Genomic DNA, 20,432 nt, shown 5'->3' on the forward strand with positions numbered 1-20,432 from the left:
GCCCCCGCAGGCTAGCAAAATAGGTGACGCTTCATATTTCCAAAGCGCACGTCAGACCTGAGACATTTAGCTGCTCGGGTGTCTTTTTTCTTTTGGAGGCCGGGCTTGCTAATTGCCAAACAGATTCCAGCTCATCATTTTAACATTTACAATTCACCGTTGGGTGCTTATTAGCTTGAAAGCCAACATGCGCTCGCTAAAGCGCAATCACGTTTGAGTTCGTGACTTTGTGCGGCTTGGACGTTTTGAAACGAAACTTTTCTATTTTAGTACACGATGTGGCGAGGGGGAAAAAAAAACTGCAAGAAAAAAAGACACTAAATGTCACTCTTAAGTGTTCCATTATGTGGTGAAAGTCTTTCGCAAACTAATCTTAAATTGTAAGAAAGGAAGACAAGGCTGAGTGGAAGCGGTTTATTTGCTACCATTGTTGTGTTACAGCTTTGCAGACGACCAAACCTTCAAAGTTTGAATACAAAACAGACCACAAGTATTATTATGAGCGCCACAAAGAAATCGAATTTACCAAAAAGATGACTGAATTTCTCTCAGGCATCTTTTAATTTCAATTGGTCAAAAGTGATGAGAAATTCGCCACGCGTTAACAAAACAAGTCCACTCTAGCCGTCAAATCCAAACAAACGAGGTCCGAGCACGGCGGTCGATTCATCGTGTGTCTACTTTTGCGACCCGCCACGGCTTTTCAAACATGTCCCGTCGCTCGTTAGTCATCTTAATCCGTCGCCCTCGGCGCCCGGCCAACGCACACACTCGAATGAACTCTTTGTGCCACGTTTTATGGGCTCGTAGCAGCGAGACGCTCTGCCGATGTGAATATGTCCCTGTCCGCCGTCCAAATCCGCCTTTCCCGAAAAATCGGGCCACGCCCAAAAATAATCCGCCACCTCGATTCAATCGGCGCAGGCATGTCACGTTACAGAAACATTGATTTCTCAGAGGAGGCGCGGGGGCCGCGGGCAGGGGCTGCGGGCTAGTTGTTGCCATGGCGACGGTGGCCCCGCTTAAAGATGTCTTTAGTTGCTTGATTAGCCTTTGAAAGCGCGGCGACGGGAGCACGACGCCGCGTTATGAACACGCGACTCGGCTGCCAAGAACACCGGCTGCATTCCGAGCCGAGCCAAAACGGCGGCGGGCCGGCGGCAGACCATCAATTGACTTGTCGTGTATGTTTGTCACATCCCGCGTGTACGGATAGGATGTTCAGTCAACCCGCTTGGCGTGACAATGCGGAACGCCAGCCTGCGGATTTGAAGGCTGAGAGAGGAAAAATGCAACACTATCTTTGAAAGCACAATTTCATATGAAGTAAGAAGGAGGAAGTTTTTATCTGTAAATATATGCCTGTGTTCTTATTTGATTTATACCAAGACTGGTAAAATACGTACATCAATTTTCCTAATGTTATTAAATGTAATTCGCCCAAAAAAACAAAAAAAATGGGAATATGCATTCCTAAACTAATCCAACATTGTGTTGAATAAAAACAGAAAAATTAAACCGCTCAGCTTCTTAGGCGTACCGTATCGTCCCTTTCCAATCGAGTCCAAAATCACTATAAATAAAATAAATGATATAAATAATAAATATCTATACTGAGGAACCTTTTTTTTCTTTCTTTCAAACGACCACTACCAACCATCAAAACATGCCCAACGAGATTGTGGCGTTGTCTGGCACTTCCTTCACTCGTCGAGGCGGAACGGCTCAGTCGGTGAACTCCAGGTGATCTGCCTGTGAGCACACTCGGACTAGAAGCTTTTTTTTTCCATTGTTGTGATGAGAATAAAGAACAATGTGGACAGATGGTGTTAGGAGGAGGGCTTGAGTGACCGGAGGGCTCCATTGAGCCGAGCGAACGCATCCCCCGTTGCGCCCGGGGCTGCAGAGCTGAAGTGGCGCTAACTCACACCGCACACGGTTACAAACGGCTTCGGCCGGCAACCCAGGCGCTCTCTCTCGTTCTCCCTCCCTCCCTCCCACGTGTCAGATCGCTTCACGTCGGCGCTTCGCAGCGTCTCTCCCCTGGCTGCTGCCTCTTCCGCTGAGCTTCAGCAGGCTGTCTGTTCCGCTTGCCGCAACCTCCCACGTCGCCTTCTCTCCCCTCGCACTTTGTCTTGGGTGATCAAGCTCTGGCTCTCTCCCGTATTTCTGCCTGCCTGGACTTACTTCCTCTGCGCGGGCTTCTTCCGCCGCGGTCTCAGGGTGACACGCCCCCTTCCCGTCGCAAAGCAAGCAAAGAGGTCAAAGCGATAAAAGCTAAACGGCGAAGGCTGATGCGTTGACCGCAACGATGGGGGAAAAAGGGATCAGGTCGTTCTTTTGGGAGTCGCTTAGCAAGGGCATTGCACACTTGAAAGTTTCTCTTCTCTCCCCCGAGATGACATGTTCCACACCGTCCTCTTTTGGCTGATGGGAAAACTGCAAGTGGCAGCCTGAGCACACAGAATGCAAATAACGAGCAAGGGAGGGGGGGGTGCGGAGAATGCACAATGGGATTTTTTGATTGTCCACTGGTCCATTTTTGGAGAATGCACTTTTTCTACACAGAATTATGCATGGTAGGAACCGCTTTCTGATACGGGAGAAGAAAAACAGAGGGCGGCCATGGCTTGGCCCCCTAGCCACACCCACCGGCGTCAACCTCTAACTGATACATGGTTGCGTAGTTATGATTTCCCTCGTTGGGCCATTAATGACTATTTTATATTATCACATAGACACAATAGAATCCAGCATAAAATAAAGTTGAACAATGTTCAAATTTATTTTCAAAGTAGGGTTTTAAAAAATGGTGCAAGACAATTTACAGTTTTGGTATTCTAACAAGAAGTTGCCTTTCCGGGCCACATAAATTGATGTGGCGGGTCGGATCCGGCCCCCAGGCCTTACGTTTGACACCGGTGTCCGAGAATTTGGTCAACGGACATTTGGCCATGAATGATGATGTATCCTGCCGGCCAAGCCGTTCAAATAATTTGAAGGTGGCTCCTTTAGAGGAAGCGCTAGCTACCAGGACTTCATCTTTCAGTTTACGACCGTCCTGACATTCAACGTGTTGAGCTTGCACAATAAAGTGCAGTGATACCTCAGCTTGCAAAGCCTTGCTCAAATTATGTTTTGCCTTCAATTGCGAGTCCTGCAGGCAGGCGGCTGGCAACTTCACAACAAGCTACGTTTTGGCAGGTCCACAAAAAAAGAGGGCACTTGTATTTGTTGTATTAAAACGCAACATAACAATATCAATACTAATGTGCTAGCATAATGCTAGCACTGTACTCAAGCTACTAAAACTAGCATTGATGTTCCGCTAGTCCTAAACCTTTAAAAAAACGCAACATATAACAACTAACATCAATAACAATGTGCTGGCTTACTGCTAACACTGTAATCAAGCTAATGAAACTAGCATTGATGTTCCGCTAGTTCTAAACCTTTAAAGGATGGCTACTTGAACGAATGCACAATGGCGGCATATCAATAAAACTCATTTCCGATTGATTTAACGGGAGTGGTGATCTTGACTGGCACATTGTCACGCAAAGATTTCAACTAACAAGTCAAGCTAGCATCGTTGTTTGCACCCCAGTTGGGATCCATCACGATTTGCCTCACAGGCTAAACACTCCTCTCTTACGTCCTGACCCGGGGCGGGCGCTAGTCGTTTTAGAGGTTCGCCCCCGCAAGTGAGTGATAATCAGCGTCAGCCGTGATTGCGGCGCAGGCAGCCTTCCAATCTGGGCCAGTCTCCAGTGCGCATCCCAGCCGCAAGCGCTCTACCTTGGCAACGTGAGAAATGGCTCCGCTGGGAGTACAAAACTCTGACAGAATTTGCTTCTCGTTTCAAATGCAAACTAGCTTTTGTTTGCTTGGTAAGAGCAAATTTGACACTCAAAAGCTAATTAATATCGTGTTAAACGTAAGCCGCATCATAAACATTGACTGTGTAAAACAGCGGCGCTAGGCTAGCAGTTAACCGAGGCAAAAGTCAACAAACCGCACGCCATCCTTACTCGGCCCAGCATGCTTCGTGCCCGTGCGCCCCTCGCCCGTGATAAGCTTCCCCCTAATTACGATTTCTCCCGAATCTTAGATCACTTCATAAAGCAATGGTGCTCTAATTAGGGCAAATAGATGATATCCAATTAGGGACCAGCGTCGCGTCTCAAAAGCAAGGGAGCGGTTCATCTTCCCCTTTTGCGCCCCGAATCGACACAGACGGAGGCCAGGTTACTTTAAGAAGATGGCCCCCGTTCCTGAGGGCCAATGCAAAGGCCCTGCCCACCCTCTGCGATCCAAAGGTTAAATCTGCCAAGTAAAATTACAACAGGCTAATCTTGGCATTTGCTTTTAATCCTCCTCATTTCTTCATTTCCTTTTTTCCGTATTTTGTTTCATAACTTTCTTTCACCAAACCTTAAAGTCTCAAGTCAAATCAAAACAAAAAGATTCAAGTCACATACACAGAAAAGATTACCTGAAAGCTGTGATGCCCGGATCCAAAAAAGTTTCAGATTTTATGGTGGGTGATTCAAATTGGGGAGGATGCTTGCTCATATTGAGCAGAGAAGAAAAAGGATTCATGAGTTGGCTGTGCATAAGCTGCAAGCCAGGTAAGAATGCTGCCCTGACGGTCATTCCCTCTTTTTCGGGCAGGCGCCCAGCAGGCCCTAAAGACTGGAATCAGATTAGTGTCACGGGGCCAGCTGCTGTGAATGGGAGTCATGTCAGCGGGTGTCAGAATGAAGTCGCTTTGTCACCACCCTCCCGTCAACTCGGCCCCGATGGCCTCATCCCCCGTCGGCGTGGAAACCGCTGCCGGCGGCCTGGCCGAGGAGCAAGACGGACATAGTGGACGATGTCGGATTTATCCGGCTGACGGAAAAACAATGACCGAAAAGCTGAAACGGAGGCACGCTTGGCTAATTGGCAAAGATTGCATATAAAGACATATGCTGGGCAAATTGCTGGCGCATTCTTGCGGCATCAACACTCGAGCTGGTGATAAATAGTCAAGCAGACTGCGGGCGCCCCTGGCAGAGCTCATTTGAATTCATTCCTACCCGGCAATTACAGTCTAATTGGAATTGATGGATCATGTGGGCCCGACTTGCATGAAACATTCCTTATGATTAGCCACAGCACATGGTCAACACATTGCTCCTATCCAGGGTCAAGAACCAGAAAACGAGGAGGCCTTAACATCCATCTCGACCTGTCAAGTAGGCCTGAATGATTCATCACGTACAAATGGTTATCGCATTGAAGGCACGTTTCAGATTGCAGTGTTTGGATTGGGGTTCGGTGCGGAAGAGGTGCAATTCACGCGTTAGCTTATCGTGTGATTTGTTGGCATTCTTGTTTAAATCAGATTTGAGCTTAGTAGAATTTGGTAAATGCCGACGCGGAGTCGAAATTTTTGACCGGGCTATGTCGTTCGAAGCTACCGCGGCGTCATTCGAGTGCATCGAAAAAGTTATTTGTTCGAACCGATTGCTAACAAGTTAGCTAAACGCTAAACCCTTTCATTTATAGCTTATTAGCATTTATTTGGGTGGAACTGCCGAAGCGGAGTCGAAATTTTTGACTGGGCTACGTCGTTCGGACCTACCGCAACGTCATTCGAATGCATCGAAAAAGTCATTCAAACATATCGACAACGTCATTTGAACGAATTGCTATCAAGTCAGCTAAAACCTTTCATTTATAGCTTATTCGCATTTATTTGCGTAAACGAGCGATAAGGCCAAACCGTTTACGTAAAATACATCTGATATTTTTGATTATAATCGAGATAAACTGATCGCTTATGCTTGTTCAAAACAACATACCGTAATTTTCGGACTATAAGTCGCACCGGAGTGTAAGTCGCAGCAGCCATAAAATGCCCAAAAAAGTGAAAGAAAACATATATGTATATAAGTCGCTCCTGAGTATAAGTCGCCCCCCCACCCAAACGATGAAAAAAAAACACGACACACATGTCTGATATGCAAACGAACGGCAAGTCAGATTCTCGCCCACATTCTCGACGGTGTCCTAAAGACAAAAACGGGCTCCCAGGACGGACGGAAGGAAGAAAGGAAAGAAGGGAAGCGCCACGCAAGCACTTCCTCCGTTTTGGAGATTGTGCACTTTTGCCAATGGTAATTGCCTGAGCCCACGCGGGGTCGGAAAGTGCCACCTCCGCATCGGGTGGGAGCTCTCCGCTTCATCTGGACGTGATATTACCTCTGGACATGATTTGCGTCAGCAGTCTTGACTGTAATTTGCCTTAATGGCATTCAGGCAAGCCGGCGGAATCAATGGCGAGCGAGCCGGCGAGGCCATCTTCTGCCCGCAGCGACGCGCCGCAAACCTCCATCAGCTACACGCATCAAAAATAGTTCCAAGGGAAAAGGTGGGCCTTATGTTGAAAAACAAGGCGCATGATATAAATAAAAGAAATAACATACAATTCCTCTGTTTCAGCTGGCTTCTTATATTTCATTTTGACAATAAAAAAGGAACAAATAAAGTATGTATGTGCGTCACTGACTTTTTGTAAGGTTCAGAGTGGCCTATTTTCTCAAAATATCCGTAATAGCCCGTGCAGTAAATTGAGGTTGAAAAGAAATTATACACGCATTTCCTTTCCGAATTACAGTGGCGTCTCGAGATCCAGCCTGGTCAAATTGAATCTTTTTTATCACCTGGCATATTCCCGTGACACCAATCATCAGCTCCGTCGTAATGGAGGCGACGTTTTGCTAGCATTTCCTCTTTACAGCTGACGTAACTAATTAGCATGTTAACGATACCGGGGCAAAGTGAAGCTTTCCCGATGCGTCTTAATAGTATATAAATATAATGTAAAAAATAGTAATAAATAATATTAAATATTATAAAAATAATATAAATTAAAAATAATAATATAAAATAATAATAAATACATTAAAATTTGGAACGTCCTGTTCCGATCCCACGTAAACCAGACTCGGCTACTGCCATATGTAGTATTAAATTTACGCCCTCCGCGGACCACCGTATCGATTTACCGGCGTGATCACGGTTCGCTGGTCGGGCCATCCGAGGACCAGACTGTGTCGCGTTTCAATCTGTCAACACGTCAACTGTTTCGAACATGAGGGAATTCGGCGTCGTGGCGGGAGAGGGAGAGACGACACCTAGCATGTCGATGCTAGCGGGCCCGATTCCTCACGTTCACACGTCAAAAGTACACGATGACCGAACAACCTCCAGATTCACCTGACCTGCCTTTTGCGCGATCTAATCGCTTGTTTGTGAATAACATGAGGTCCATATCTGTCATCTAAAAAGCCAGGAAATGCTTTGCAGGTGTTGTTGGCGAGGTGGCGGCCATCTTGGCAGCGTGGCGGGAAAAGCCAGGCTCATCTATAATGGACAAAGACAATTAAGTTGGAGCGCTGGCTGGGCCAGATAGAGAGTCACTTGCTTGAGTGCTGGGCCGCAGATAAGAATGGATGCAAATACACAGCAAGAGTGACAGATTAACCTTGGACAAGGTCGAGCATTAACGGCGTGAACGGCGCATGCCTCTTTAAGAGCAGCTGGTGTTAATGCAACACACACTCACACGCAGAAAGAACAATAAAAGGGTTATTCATCTTTTGACAAAGCACTCCCTAAACGGCACACGTTTGAGGATTTTCCAATTGGCTCGTCTGGCGGTGGTTTTTGCGACAAAGTTTAAAGCCTGCAGATGAACAAGACCACCGCTGTGTTTTTTTTTCTTCAATGCCTCTTGACGTCACACGCACGGAGACGGTAACTAAGCGCAGGTAAAAATAGTGCCGCAGCGCTACGTTAAGGCTGAGTGGTTGCAGAAAGAGGGGGAAAAAAAAAACGTATGGAACACAAAGCAGAAGGCTTTGGCCAGGGAGCCTTTTTCTGGACGGTGCTTTTGTTTTTTTCCGTTTTTGATGGAAGACCATTTGAGATGCTCGATGGTCGGCACATTTTAGGATGCACAGGAAGACGGGGGTTGAAAACGGCGAGCTGGCAACTTTTTATCAACTCCAACTGATCTCGAGTTGGAATTAAAGGTTGAGCTGTCAAAGGAGATCAAGCTTGATGTTTCTCGATGCTGATGAGGCCCGACTGCTCGTCTGGCGTGGACTTTGGTGGTGGGGCCGGTCGGTCGATCTTACGGCCAGTCGGGAAATTGCAGGAAATGTGATGAGAGGCTCGTTTGGGTTTTGAAAAAGGGAGTCGGGGAAAGGTGGAGGCCCATCACAGAAACCCTTAGAAGCAATTAGAGAATACTTCTCAGATGGCTCGGCTCCAATTTATTTTGAAAAGCCCCCGGCACTAATAGAAGGTAATGAAGGAAAACATACTTTAGTAGTGATTTGCAGTCTTGCTTACAAATGATCCGCTCTGCTTGTACGAGTTATGCAGGTTCGTGTTGATTTCCATCAAATTTGGAGCCGCTAGACTCCTCTCTCTCTCTCTCTCGCTCTCTCTCTCTCTCTCGCTCTCTCTCTTTGCTAGCAAGTATATTTATATGAAGGGAGTTGGCGAGTCAATCAAGGAAGTTCTGAAAGTCACGTCCGAGGTTATTAAAGGTCAAGTCATCAGGGCAGAACCTGGTCTTCATGTATTAAAAAAATAAGATAAAATACTGGCCAAAACTTCTCAAGAAATGAAGGTAGTTGGAGAGTTACTCAAGGAAGTTCTGAAAGTCTGAGGTTATCAAAGGTCAAGTCATCAACCTGGTCTTCAATTCAATTCAATTCAATTCAATTCAATTCAATTCAATTCAATTCAATTCAATTCAATTCAAATCAAATCAAATCAAATCAAATCAAATTAAATTAAATTAAATCCTTCTGGTCAATGTCTCACTTTTACAAATGTATGAAACTCCTCAAGAAAAAAAACACAATTCATCACTACTTCATAAACCAGCAGTCTCAAAAGTTGATACCAAACGAGTAGTCGCTCGTACCCAGGAAGTAGTTTGCTAATTTGCTCACACTGGGGGTGTCTAATCAGTAGACAATACCAAATAAAACCCGAAGTCAAAGATATTACCAAAATTTACAATGACTGGATGGAATAATCAATAGAATAATTGTTTCAAGAAACATTCCCTCGGTCTATTGTTTTGGTCTTGGCAGAGATTTGTGTTGAATGACGCAAACGGCCAAGCGAAGGTCCCGGCGGTTCGTCGTGGAAGACAATTTTATTGTTCTGCCTGTCACTAAACATGATTTGTGGTCAAGACACATTTCCTGGACCAATGAGGTGAAATTGCTTGGGAATGTTTTCATTTTTCCACTTTCGTTGACGTTTTGGCAAGCAAACAACTTCACAGGCAGCTGCTAAACGCTGCAGGCCCGGAAAGTGCTGACGATAACCAAAAGCGGTCGCCACGATACTTTGATTTGCAGTTGTTTATGTCACTGCATCTTCATTGTATTATTACTTTTTGTAAATAAGCACACGATCCCCGAACGGTCCTCGGCCGCTAAAGTTGTCACGTATCAGCGGCGTTTGGGTAAAGCGCGTAGGCGTGTATAATTAGACGACTCCGAGAGAAGAGTGCTCCAGACGCCGCCGCTGACAATATTATTCTCTCCGACGCTCGTGTACCTCGTCGGCTGCTCCGGTGAGATGGCGAAGAGCGGGAAAGGTTACACCAGCCGAGCTTGCCTATTGAAATTCAAGAGCACTTCACCTAGCCCAGGAGTGGCTGTCTGATGATTAATGAGCTATTTGGGGAGAGTTCAGCTATTTCTAAATGCACGGGCTCTACATTAGCCCTATAATTAATTTTACAACACCGCCGTGCTGTCAGCCCTCAATGGCGTGCCGCACGCCAATGATAAGCAGTCGCTAATTAAAAAAAAACAAAAAAAAACAGCCCAACTAACAAAATAAATACACGCGTGACATTCAGAATGTCGAGGAAGAGAACAATGTCAAGCCAAAGCTGATCCTCGCTTTCCCCCACCGGGCACCTTTGCATGAGTTTTACATAGTCGCGAATCAGGTAATTGGATGACTATTGATTCTCGTGTCTACACGTCTTGGAGAATTTCCAAGAGCGCAGGAGCCGAGCCAAGTGTCAGCGTGCGCTCCGACGGACCTGCTCAGGTGTTCCGGCGGCCCTTCACCGCGCCGCACGCGCGTTATGAGAAATGAGTGGATTTTATGCTAATCGCTTCTCGCATGTAAGGGCCGGGCTTCTTGACTGCTGCGTGCGTGAATATATTTTCCTACTTGTGAATAATGGGAGAGAGGTTAGCTAGCAAAAAAAAAAAGCCGCTTGCGTTCATTGACTTCATAAGTCGCTGAGTAGAGTTTAATCAAAGCCACAACGTTTTTACGGATCTCGCAAAGTATGTCAAAGACGAAAAAAAAAAAAAGGGATTTCTAATCTGTGGACAAGCCTCGACATAAACTACCGCTGTTTTAAAACGATGGCCCGCTTTTCCACGACGAACTCTCCCCAAAAATGCGCTTGAGGTTCTTACGTTTTGCTAAATTGTGTTCAATTGAAAGCGAGCCAGCGGCTGTCCGTACTTCCTCTATGTCAACAATTAGAATTTGTTGTAGCTAGCGACTGGAGGCTCTATTCAATTAGCTAACAATCTTTTCCACAAATGCGCAGTTATGAAACGCTTCTTTTAATTCAATTCAATTGGAAATTGTTGTAGTTAGCGACAGGAGGCTATATTCAATTAGCTAACAATCCTTACCACAAATGTGTCGTTATAGAACGCTTCTTTTAATTCAATTCCATTAGAATTTGCTCTAGCTAGCTTGCAACGGAAGGCTGTATTCGATTAGCTAACAATCCTTATCACAAATGCACAACCATGGAAGGCTTCTTTTATTTTGTTTATATAAATCTACATGGTGACGCTACAAAAAGTGAACTGTGAATATGCGTCGCCTTTCGCCAAGATGCACGTAAAAAACTAAAATGAAAGAAATCGATGAATAAACGATTGCAATTTTTTACAAAGAGTTAATAACGCCTGCTTACGTCATTTTTTTAGAAAACAATTTTAAGATAATTTTTAAAATATTCATGTAAAGATAGAGAGCAGAGAAGTTGCTGAACTAATTGCCCACGCTGGCCTTTCAAATGGCTTTTATAAACCCTTTGACCCGATGTGCAATTGTCAGCCATTTTTAACCACCTCTTCCAAACAAATTTTGCATTTTCTTTTTTCAATAAAAATGGGTTTCTCTCATGATTATAATCGGTTATTCTGGAACATTTGCACGTACGACCAAGTGTCGATCCAATAATATCCTCGGGCATGGAAGTCGTTATTCGTACGATCTTGTGGGGCCATATTGATGGACAATCGGTGATTTTTGATGACAAATTCACGATTGCGCCTCGTCCGCGTCGACGGTCCCTTTAATCGGCGAGCCCACGAGGCTGACGGCGAGGCCAACATCCCTGCGACTTTGTCCCTCCCTGGGCGGCCTGCGTGAAAAGCTAAGCCAGTCAAAATGGGCAGACGTAACGGGAGCCAACACGAGCGGGGACGATGCCAACGGCTCACGGCTCCCACGCCCGGGCGACAGATGGATGTAGTCTCGCCGCTGATTAATACGCTCGCTCGGCGGTCACGGCAATGAGGACTTCACAAAAGTGGGCTGAGTATTTGTTCTGTCTCCAAAACAGGTGTTAAACTTGTATGCTTTGCTAATTCTGCCATATTCCGTTTTAAAGTTGAATGATCCGGAACAGTCGTACGCTGAAATCTCTGTGAGTTCTTGGAGTCATCCCAGGCTTGTGAAGCAGCTCGGAAAAGAATACGCTTTCAAAGCCGAGGCTTTATTGACTATTTGGTCCGAAGCGTCGTCGCCATTGTTTGGCGCTCGCAAATGTATGCCAAAGGTACTCAAAGGTTGTCATTGCTATTGTTCTACAAAAGAGGGGGTCTCCAGAGTACCTCGATTAAGGCAACATATACAAAAAAAAAAAAAAAATCAATGCGCGCTGACGGATGGCTCGTAGATCACGGTATGGCGACGACGAGAGCTTAGCGTAAAGCGAAACGGGCCAGCAGGACTAAAAGCCGTCAAAGGTTAGTGTCAGCCAGGCTTATCAGCGCTGAGCCATGTTTCCCGGGCCTCCCCAAAGAACTGGCTGGACAATACGTGCTACCCACAATCCATACCGTGCATCACATCCAGGCTATAGGTGACCCCCCCCTTTATAGACAAACAAGTGCCGGGTTTGTTCCTTGGCCTAGCAAATACTCTGCTGACGCACTCGCCAACACGCTTTTTTTATGCTGTATTTAAAGACACGCCACCTACCCCCCCCCCTCCCTCCCTCCCTCCCCCTTCGAGACTGCTGTTGGGTAAAGATGAAAAATTGCATTTTCAGCAGAGTGACATCTAATCTGTTTGGCATGCATTAATTTCCCCCGACGATGTAAGTGCTGGTGGGCTGAAATCTCTGGACAGACATACGGTACACTGTACTTTATCTATAAATAAAAAATAAAAAAAAGGGGACAAGAACAGAACACCAACAAAGCCCTTCCTTAACTTCAGGAAATGATGTTTTCAGCAATTATTTGCATTACGTACGATACGGCTAAATGATTCTCCTCATTGCTGCCGCATTTGATTGAATATGAATCGTGGTCTTTTTTTTTTTCTTCCCCCCCAAACTGAGAACAATTATTCTTTTTGCTTTCTTGACTGATCAGCACATCAGTGGAACAATGAAGAATGATGGTGATGATGGGGAAAATAGGTCATTTTTCACACTGACAGGTATTATGTGGCCGATTCATTAGGGGACTGACGAACAACGCGACGACTCCCTCCTTCGTGGACCTCCTCCACTTCGAGCGAGGCTGTCCTTGACTGTTGAGTTCAAGGAAGGTGCTTCATGTTTTCAGAAAGTGCATTTCACACTCAACTGTTGTTAAAAGAAAAAAAGTCTTTCAAATCCAACCAAAAAGTTTAACTTTCCGAAAAATAGGAATGGAGGGACGATGCAAAGTTTATCGTCTAGATCTTCTAATGAGGAAAAAAAAAAGCACTCCATAAGACACTACCGAATGAAACCAACGAGTCATAACATCGTTAAATAGTGTGTAAATAATTCTACACGCTTATTAGCGCGGCCTGTCCACCTGGGGGCAGTATAATTCACAGTCTACGAAGACGAGATGACGTCGCATCTCGTTCTTCACAGAGGATAAAAAATACATGCCTGTGAATAACTAGTCTCAACTACTGAATTGAAGCGACACAATGACTTTGTTTTTTTTTTTTATGCTATGTGATAGCATTGAGAGCTATTTGTCTAAATTAAAAACATCAATAATATCATTTGTGATCTGGCATAGCAAGATGAGTCGAAAATCAGACCAGGTAGATTTCAAGCTAGGCAAAGATGGTTCGGTGGCTAGCATAGCGATAGCTAGCATAGCGACAGTTTATTGCTATGCTAGCATTCAGGCGGTGCGTTAAACCGTCTAACTGCCGTGGCTAATGGCGGCCATATTGGCAGGGGCATTAGTCCCATCACAGGTACTGCGTGGACATTAATGAGAAGGCCTAACTTGCTAATTTCTTAACCGATTTTCATGCGCATTACCTTTTTGTCAAAGGAGGAGCTATCATCATATAAAATATCTCCACCACTGAAAGGTTACTCCCAGCTCCCATGCGGCCGAATGTACCGGCATCCATGAGCTGGTGCAGCGCAAAAAGATTAAATGGAACCTTTCCGTCACCGAGGCGGAGACGGATGGTAACGTCCAGCGTTTGCGCGTAATTGTTCTCTGCGGCCTCCACCACGCATTTAGCCTAGGCGATGGGGAGAGACCTGGCTCGTCCCACCCTTGACTATTAGGGTGATGCACGGCGGCCCATTCCTCATCCCACACAAGAAGGCTGACGGAGTCAGTCGAGCCACGGGTTGAAAATGGGCCTCCCGGCATAGAGCGCAGAGTGATGAGTTACAAGGTGAGGTCACGGATGAAAGGTGCTGGGGCCGGCTGACTGTCGGGTTCACACGTCCACCTTCTCGCCAAACGATGCTAACAATTACAATTAAGCGTCACGATACAATATCGGCTCCTACAACTTTGTCGACCGATACGAAAAGAAACTTCTTTGAAATGGAAAACGGGAGACATGAGCCATCCAATGCACAGATAAAGATTTATTGGACTTAAAATGTTGCTGAAGTAAGAATATTGTGCAGCTTTGGAATCAGTGAGATGAAGATAAAAGGGGGGCAAAAAAATCCAGAGTGCTAAACACGCTTAAAGCCAAACATGCTGTTTCCAGCACAATTTCTATCTGATAATGAAATATAAAATTCTGCTTACTGTACACAAGGTAGCTAATATAATGTACACTCACACAAACGGTGAATAATCACGCAGTCGTAATTATCTTCCAACAACCTTTTTCTCACTACGGTGCATCTTTGTGATTGAAGTCCACCCACATTGAGTTAATTGCATCCATTCCCCGATGCCAAAAAATATGCAATTAAAGTTCCGGCGTTACGCAGTAGCCCTGCATAATCATTGATACATTAGCATGTTTAAATTGGGAACCGAAAAGGTTTTTACTTTCCTGGAGAAGTGGAAGTAGTCCTAGAGTGCGCTTAAATGACGAGGCTCTCCGAGAAAAACTTCTCAAATCACTTTTTGAAGTGGCAGAAGTTGCTAACAGGAGAAGTTGCTAGCTGCTAGCCACTGGAAGGGCCCAATTAAAGATAGCGGTGCTAGCAACACAACAAGTGTCCGCCATTATCTTATGGACTACTTCAAATGACCCTAGAAAAATTGATTGAAGTATTTTTTTCTTTTGGCGACTGTTCGGCTTTATCCCGAAATATCGAGTGCTCACTTGATTTCTGAAGCCGAAACAATAATCGAAAAAGCCTCGTTATGGAACCAAAGGTTCACAGCGTGTTGTTTTGTAGGCGAGCAGAGCTTTGTGGACAAGTTGACTGCAGAGGCCCAAATTCTTAATAATGCAGCTCTCCTCCAGCGGCTCGGCCCCTTCTCTGTTTGCTCGGGCGGCTTGGGAGAAAATGCTGATGATGCAACGTGCTGACCCAAATACGCTACCTGCTCCCAGCAGACTGCGCCAGCTGGGGTGAGCGCCGCTCGAGCGCCGCCACCTTCTCCACGGCCGCTTCTTTTATATTCTCACATTGCCCCCAAAATGGGTTCTATCGTTTACATCCTGCCTTCCACTTTTCCATGCATCTGGTGTCAAACTCAAGGCCCGGGGGGGTTGGGGGGGGGGGGGGGGGGCTTAGGGATAGGGTTGGGGGGGGGGGGAGATACAGCCCGCCACATCATTTTATGTGGCCCACGAAGACAAATTGTACATTGAATTCATGTCAATAAGAAAATGTTTTCCCTCTTAAAAAATAGGTATTGCTAGCAATTTTTATTACATTTATTTTTTTTAAATATTTGAACATTTTTAATTTGTCTCTGTTTTGAAAACAAGTTATTCATCCGTTTGTTGTGTAGGCGATATTATAAAGAACATGAGACGTTCATACATTTATTTGGGTTGACAATTTCAATGGCCCTCCAGTGTCGCGGACGATGACCGAGGTTAACAAACATGCCAGCCTGATACCCTTATTAGCCTCATTTGCATATTTAATAATGCTGCCTATCTCTGGGTACTTCAACTATTGACTTCATTACAAATGCTTGTTCTGCTTTCAGGAGGAGATTCTAATACCTCCCCAACAACGCCATTCCCCCCCTGGACCCCCGGCAGGCCTCCGACGACCGTCTGTTTGAGAAGTCAACAAATGACGGCGAAAGGACACGAACACACTCATTGAGGACGGGGAACACTTATTATTCCATTTATCGACCGTCATTTCACATTTACATGATGGTTACGTTATTCGCCGGTGATCGATGCGTCCCGGCGCTTCAGTTTCTAAAGCTGTGACTGACAGTGACGAATGGAGGTACGAGTGTAAGCAAAGGGGGAAAAAAAATGGAATTTTAATTCAAGACTGACAAGCGAGAGAAATAATCAGTCTTGAAGGCCGAGGGCTAATCAAAAAACAGTTCTTCTCAAACTCATTACAGGAAATATCGCCATCGTGGCAAATGTAGAAATAGAGCAGGTCTAAGAATTCATCGCAAAGGTCAAGTGTTTTATTCGTACTCAGGATCGGAACCGTCGTTATTGGCCCAATGGAAAAAAATATGAGCATGTGAATCCATGGATGCCGAACCGTAGTGGTCGACTGTAGTTTTAAGTTGCGATATCACAAGTGACCACTAGATGGCAGACATGAGTTGCACTCACGCTGCATCTTGGCGCCCTTTTTGTATCATGACTACGAGTCACCTGCCATCCCCCCCCCGGTGACATCCTTGGCCCGCTTCTGCTCTTCCGCCCGACTGCCCGCATGCACCTTCTTCTTGTTTATTAAAAATACAAGCCGGAGCAACCCCTGTGCATATGTCGGCTTGCCATGAAAAGGTGCCGCATGAATATGCAATTACGGCCATGAATTAGTAAAAGGCCAGTAGCCGCCGCCCCCTTAGCAAATGTTCGGAAAAAAACATAGCCAAAAGGGGGAGGGCCGCTCCGAGTCACCGGCCAATCAACGTAAAATTCCTCGTAGGCCTCGTTAATGATTCGTCCGGTGTGGACGCGAGGCGGCAGAAGTGAATTTCCCCTCGGCTGCCTTGTGTTGAGGGTCAAGGTTGATAACGGCCAACAATTCAATTTCACAGCGGCTGCCTTGAGCAGAGGCTGTTTGATCTTGCGCGGGACCCTTTGGAACAGCCCTCTCTGCATATCCGCAAGCACGTGAACTTAATCAAACTTTAATTAGCCCTCTGCCTGGGCCATAATTGGCAGTTAAGGCAAGGCCGAGAACCTGCTTCTGCGCAAGACGTGGCCTCAAAGAGTCTCGGCGCTTCGAGAACGCAGTTGGACACGATCGCCACGGGGAACTTGACAAGGCCCTCGGCCCCCGCTATCCTAATCAATTGGAATTTATCAGGGAACCTTTTATTTCCACAACCAACACGGCATTTGTGTAAACAGAGGCGGGCGGGCCCATCACACGATAAATTCATGAAGCCATTATAAATCAAGTCACAAGCCACTAAATAGCCACATGGAACTTCAGTGATGAGTAAACGCAAGCAGGACTGTGCGGCAGGGCTCACCAACACAATTTGTCCAAGGGGCAGAATTTTGTGGACCACGTGATATTTTCTCTTTGATCCACATAATTATAAAATCCAGTCACGGGCCGGAATGTGCGATTCGGCAGGTCGAATTCGGCCCGCGGGCCGCCGGTTGATCACCACAAGATGGGAAGGTTCCAAGCGGTAAACAGTAATACAAAAGGTTTATGATCCGAGCCTTTCTGACCCGATGTGGGGAAATCCATGGCAAGCCAATCTTTTTGTAGGCGCTATGATCTCCTGAATCGAATGCCCTGAGAAATGAAATCAATGGCCTTACTCACTCCCCGGCCAAATCAATCTGGCCAGATTGTGGTGTGTGGACCCCCTCCGACTAGTCGGGTCAATAGAGTTAATGTGAAAAGTGTGCGGGGAGAGACCCCCGCCAACCCCCTTCGCACCACCGCCACTAAAGAACAAGACTATTTCGAAAGAATTCAGCGGTGAGCAATCAGGGAATGAAGCCTCGACTTTGATTGACAAACGACATGCGATCGGGTGTGAAACCGTTTTTGTCCAGTCTCTTTATATCATTATTAGTCGTAACTATATTAGCCATAAATCCGATTTCAAAATGGCATCAGCGTTTTCCCATCATCTGATTGGTTGGCAGGATTAAAAATGTTTCCGCGGATTTTGATAGACAAATAACATTGGTATCAATCTCTACAAATTAAGAGTTGACTCATTCAATACTAAGAACGACTTAAATCGCTCATTAGAATCAATAGGTATCGTTTCTGTATTGTATCCTGGAATCTATCGTATTCTATGGCACCCGCGCTGCCACATTTGACTTTTCCTGCAGGATTATGCTTGAATTTGATCTGAACAAGTTTATTCAGCTTTGGCTGTGTCTGATACCGCCTCGCCGGTGTTAAGAAGGCTCAAGCGTTCCCTCCCTACGCTTTTTTTTGGCTTATCCGCCCCCCCCTCACTTACATTCATCCATTCTTCAGTTGTCACACGGAGACACTGAACGCACAATCGCAGGCAAATCCACACCATCCACTCCAAGTAAGCCATCTTACGTTCCTCGTTACAAACGCTTAGGAAAGTCTTCATTCAAAGACACGCTCTTTTGACTGACGGCGAGTTCATTTCACCGTTTAACTTTAGCTCGCGCTAAGTGATGGCAAAATGAGGGCAAACTTAGAAGACTTTGAAAGGCTGTCATCGATTGTCGGCGTGGCGCCAGGCCGGCCCCCGAGCTGTCGCGGCGTATCGCTCCGGTAAGCGTTTGCGAACGATCCTACGTGCCCGAACAGAGCTGTCTGGAAATCCCGCCGCCCGAGCACAACAAAGCTACTTTTCAAGGGCAGAGCATTAGGATTCAAGGATAGCGCTCGGCCGGACTCATCACCCCCGCTGGGCGGCTAAAAAGTAATCATAAAAATAAGGGGCTTCGCTTTGAAGAGCACGCCTCGCCAACTCGTCGATCCACGGTATTGACCCTTCCTACTTTTATTTGACAATGTTCCCGTTCTGGGCTTAAATGACTGCGAGCTCATTGTTATGCTAGCCGCGGCGCAGCGGGCTGTCGTTAGTGCTGATGCCGAGAATTTCCGCATTGATTCCACCGCTGGGATTTACTGCGATGCAAATGTGTTTGCGTGATGGAGAGAAGAATAGGAACACCTCGTGGTGTCAAAAAGTATTTGCGCCCGCACACACACAAACACACACATCGTTTATTGCCGAGCACATATACGCAAGCGCGGCTTTTGACGGGGCCCCGCCGCCGACGTAAACGAGCAAAGCTACCCGCGTTTCCACAAAGTCTATCAATTACGGCATCTCGGCGGATCGGGCTCCCACGCGCTCGCTCTTAAAAAACATCGACAACTTGCGCCCGCCGTACGCGTGAGAACCGGCTTCCCCTTGAAGAAAGCTCCGGAAAAGCCAACATGAGTAGAAACAACTCGGGCCGCAGAGAGAGATTAGCATGCGGCGGAGGATAATTCCCCAGTTTTGTAATTACCATGCAGATTACGCCGCGATCGGTCATTGGAGATTGATCTTCACCGAGACGTCCTCGTTTATTGATGAGGCGACCGTACTGTTGCGTTGCGGTTTTTGCTTTGGAAGTAAAATCAAATGTTGATTGCGCGTATGTCAGCGACGGGCGCATCTATTCCTCGCCCGGGAAAAAAAAATAAAACGCAGCGGAAAATCAACGACGTGATGAAGCATTTGTCAGGAGGGAGTCATTGGTGAAAAATTCAAACTCCATCCGCATATTATTCTTCCCAAACAAAAGTTGGGCACCGCTGGAAATATGCAAAGCAGAGTTACCGCGTAGATGTTCCATCGCTCTTTCCTTCAAAGGGGGGACGAGATTTTGTATTGAACTGTCTGCAGAATTTCAATCCGGTAGAAGAACTGCATTACCACACCGCGAGTGTTAGCACGGTTCCCCGAGCGCGTTATATAACTAAAACAATTCCACGTTTTCGACACAAACCACTGCAGGTGTTCTTTGCATTTGTGTAGGCCACAAAAGGGCGCGTGGGCTTAGTCGGCGGCGCGTCGGCTGTATCGGCATGCACATGTGCTGAGTGAGTCTGATAAACCCAATGTGAGGTCACCTTGCTAGATGATTAAAGGCTGCTTACGAAAAGAAAAAAAAAAATCAGTTTGCGGTGGAAAAAGAACAATGCTAGATGCTTTATCAGACGCAGCCAGAACGCAACGCTTGAGATGAGGCTTATTTATGGAGGTCCTATAGGTGAAATGCCTTCCGAAGATAAGATTAAGATCACGCTCGGAAATCCCTACCACGGCAGGGGGGGGCTTTTAAAAGAAAGCAGTTGGAGCTCTGCAGCTTAAGTTTCGAATTCGTCACACCTTTTCTCTGTAAACAGCAAAAACGGAGGCAAATGAAACAAACGTGGAATACGAACAGAGCCCTGCTGCATCCCTCAAATGTTGGTGGTTGCCCTCAATTGTACTGAGCTACGAAAGGGACAGGCAAAGAATCCAGCCTCCGGAATGTTCTCACAGGTACGTATAAAACGCTTGGTTGAACTTTTATTTTTTATATTATTATATTATATTATATTATATTATATTATATTATATTATATTATATTATATTATATTATATTATATTATATTATATTATATTATATTATATTATATTATATTATATTATATTATATTATATTATATTATATTATATTTATGTATTTAAATTGT

At 45.7% G+C, this 20,432-nt stretch overlaps 1 long non-coding RNA gene across 1 annotated transcript in view; it reads left to right on the forward strand.

Annotated features, from left to right (window-relative positions):
• LOC133157623 (uncharacterized) overlaps nt 1-20,432 on the forward strand; it is a 66,662-nt gene that overhangs the window by 45,093 nt on the left and 1,137 nt on the right. The window contains exon 2 of the long non-coding RNA XR_009715049.1: nt 15,738-20,237. This is a non-coding gene — a long non-coding RNA (uncharacterized LOC133157623). The remainder of the gene's footprint in view (nt 1-15,737; nt 20,238-20,432) is intronic.

The sequence above is a fragment of the Syngnathus typhle genome, linkage group LG1, assembly GCF_033458585.1.
Source record: "Syngnathus typhle isolate RoL2023-S1 ecotype Sweden linkage group LG1, RoL_Styp_1.0, whole genome shotgun sequence".
NCBI lineage: Eukaryota > Metazoa > Chordata > Actinopteri > Syngnathiformes > Syngnathidae > Syngnathus > Syngnathus typhle.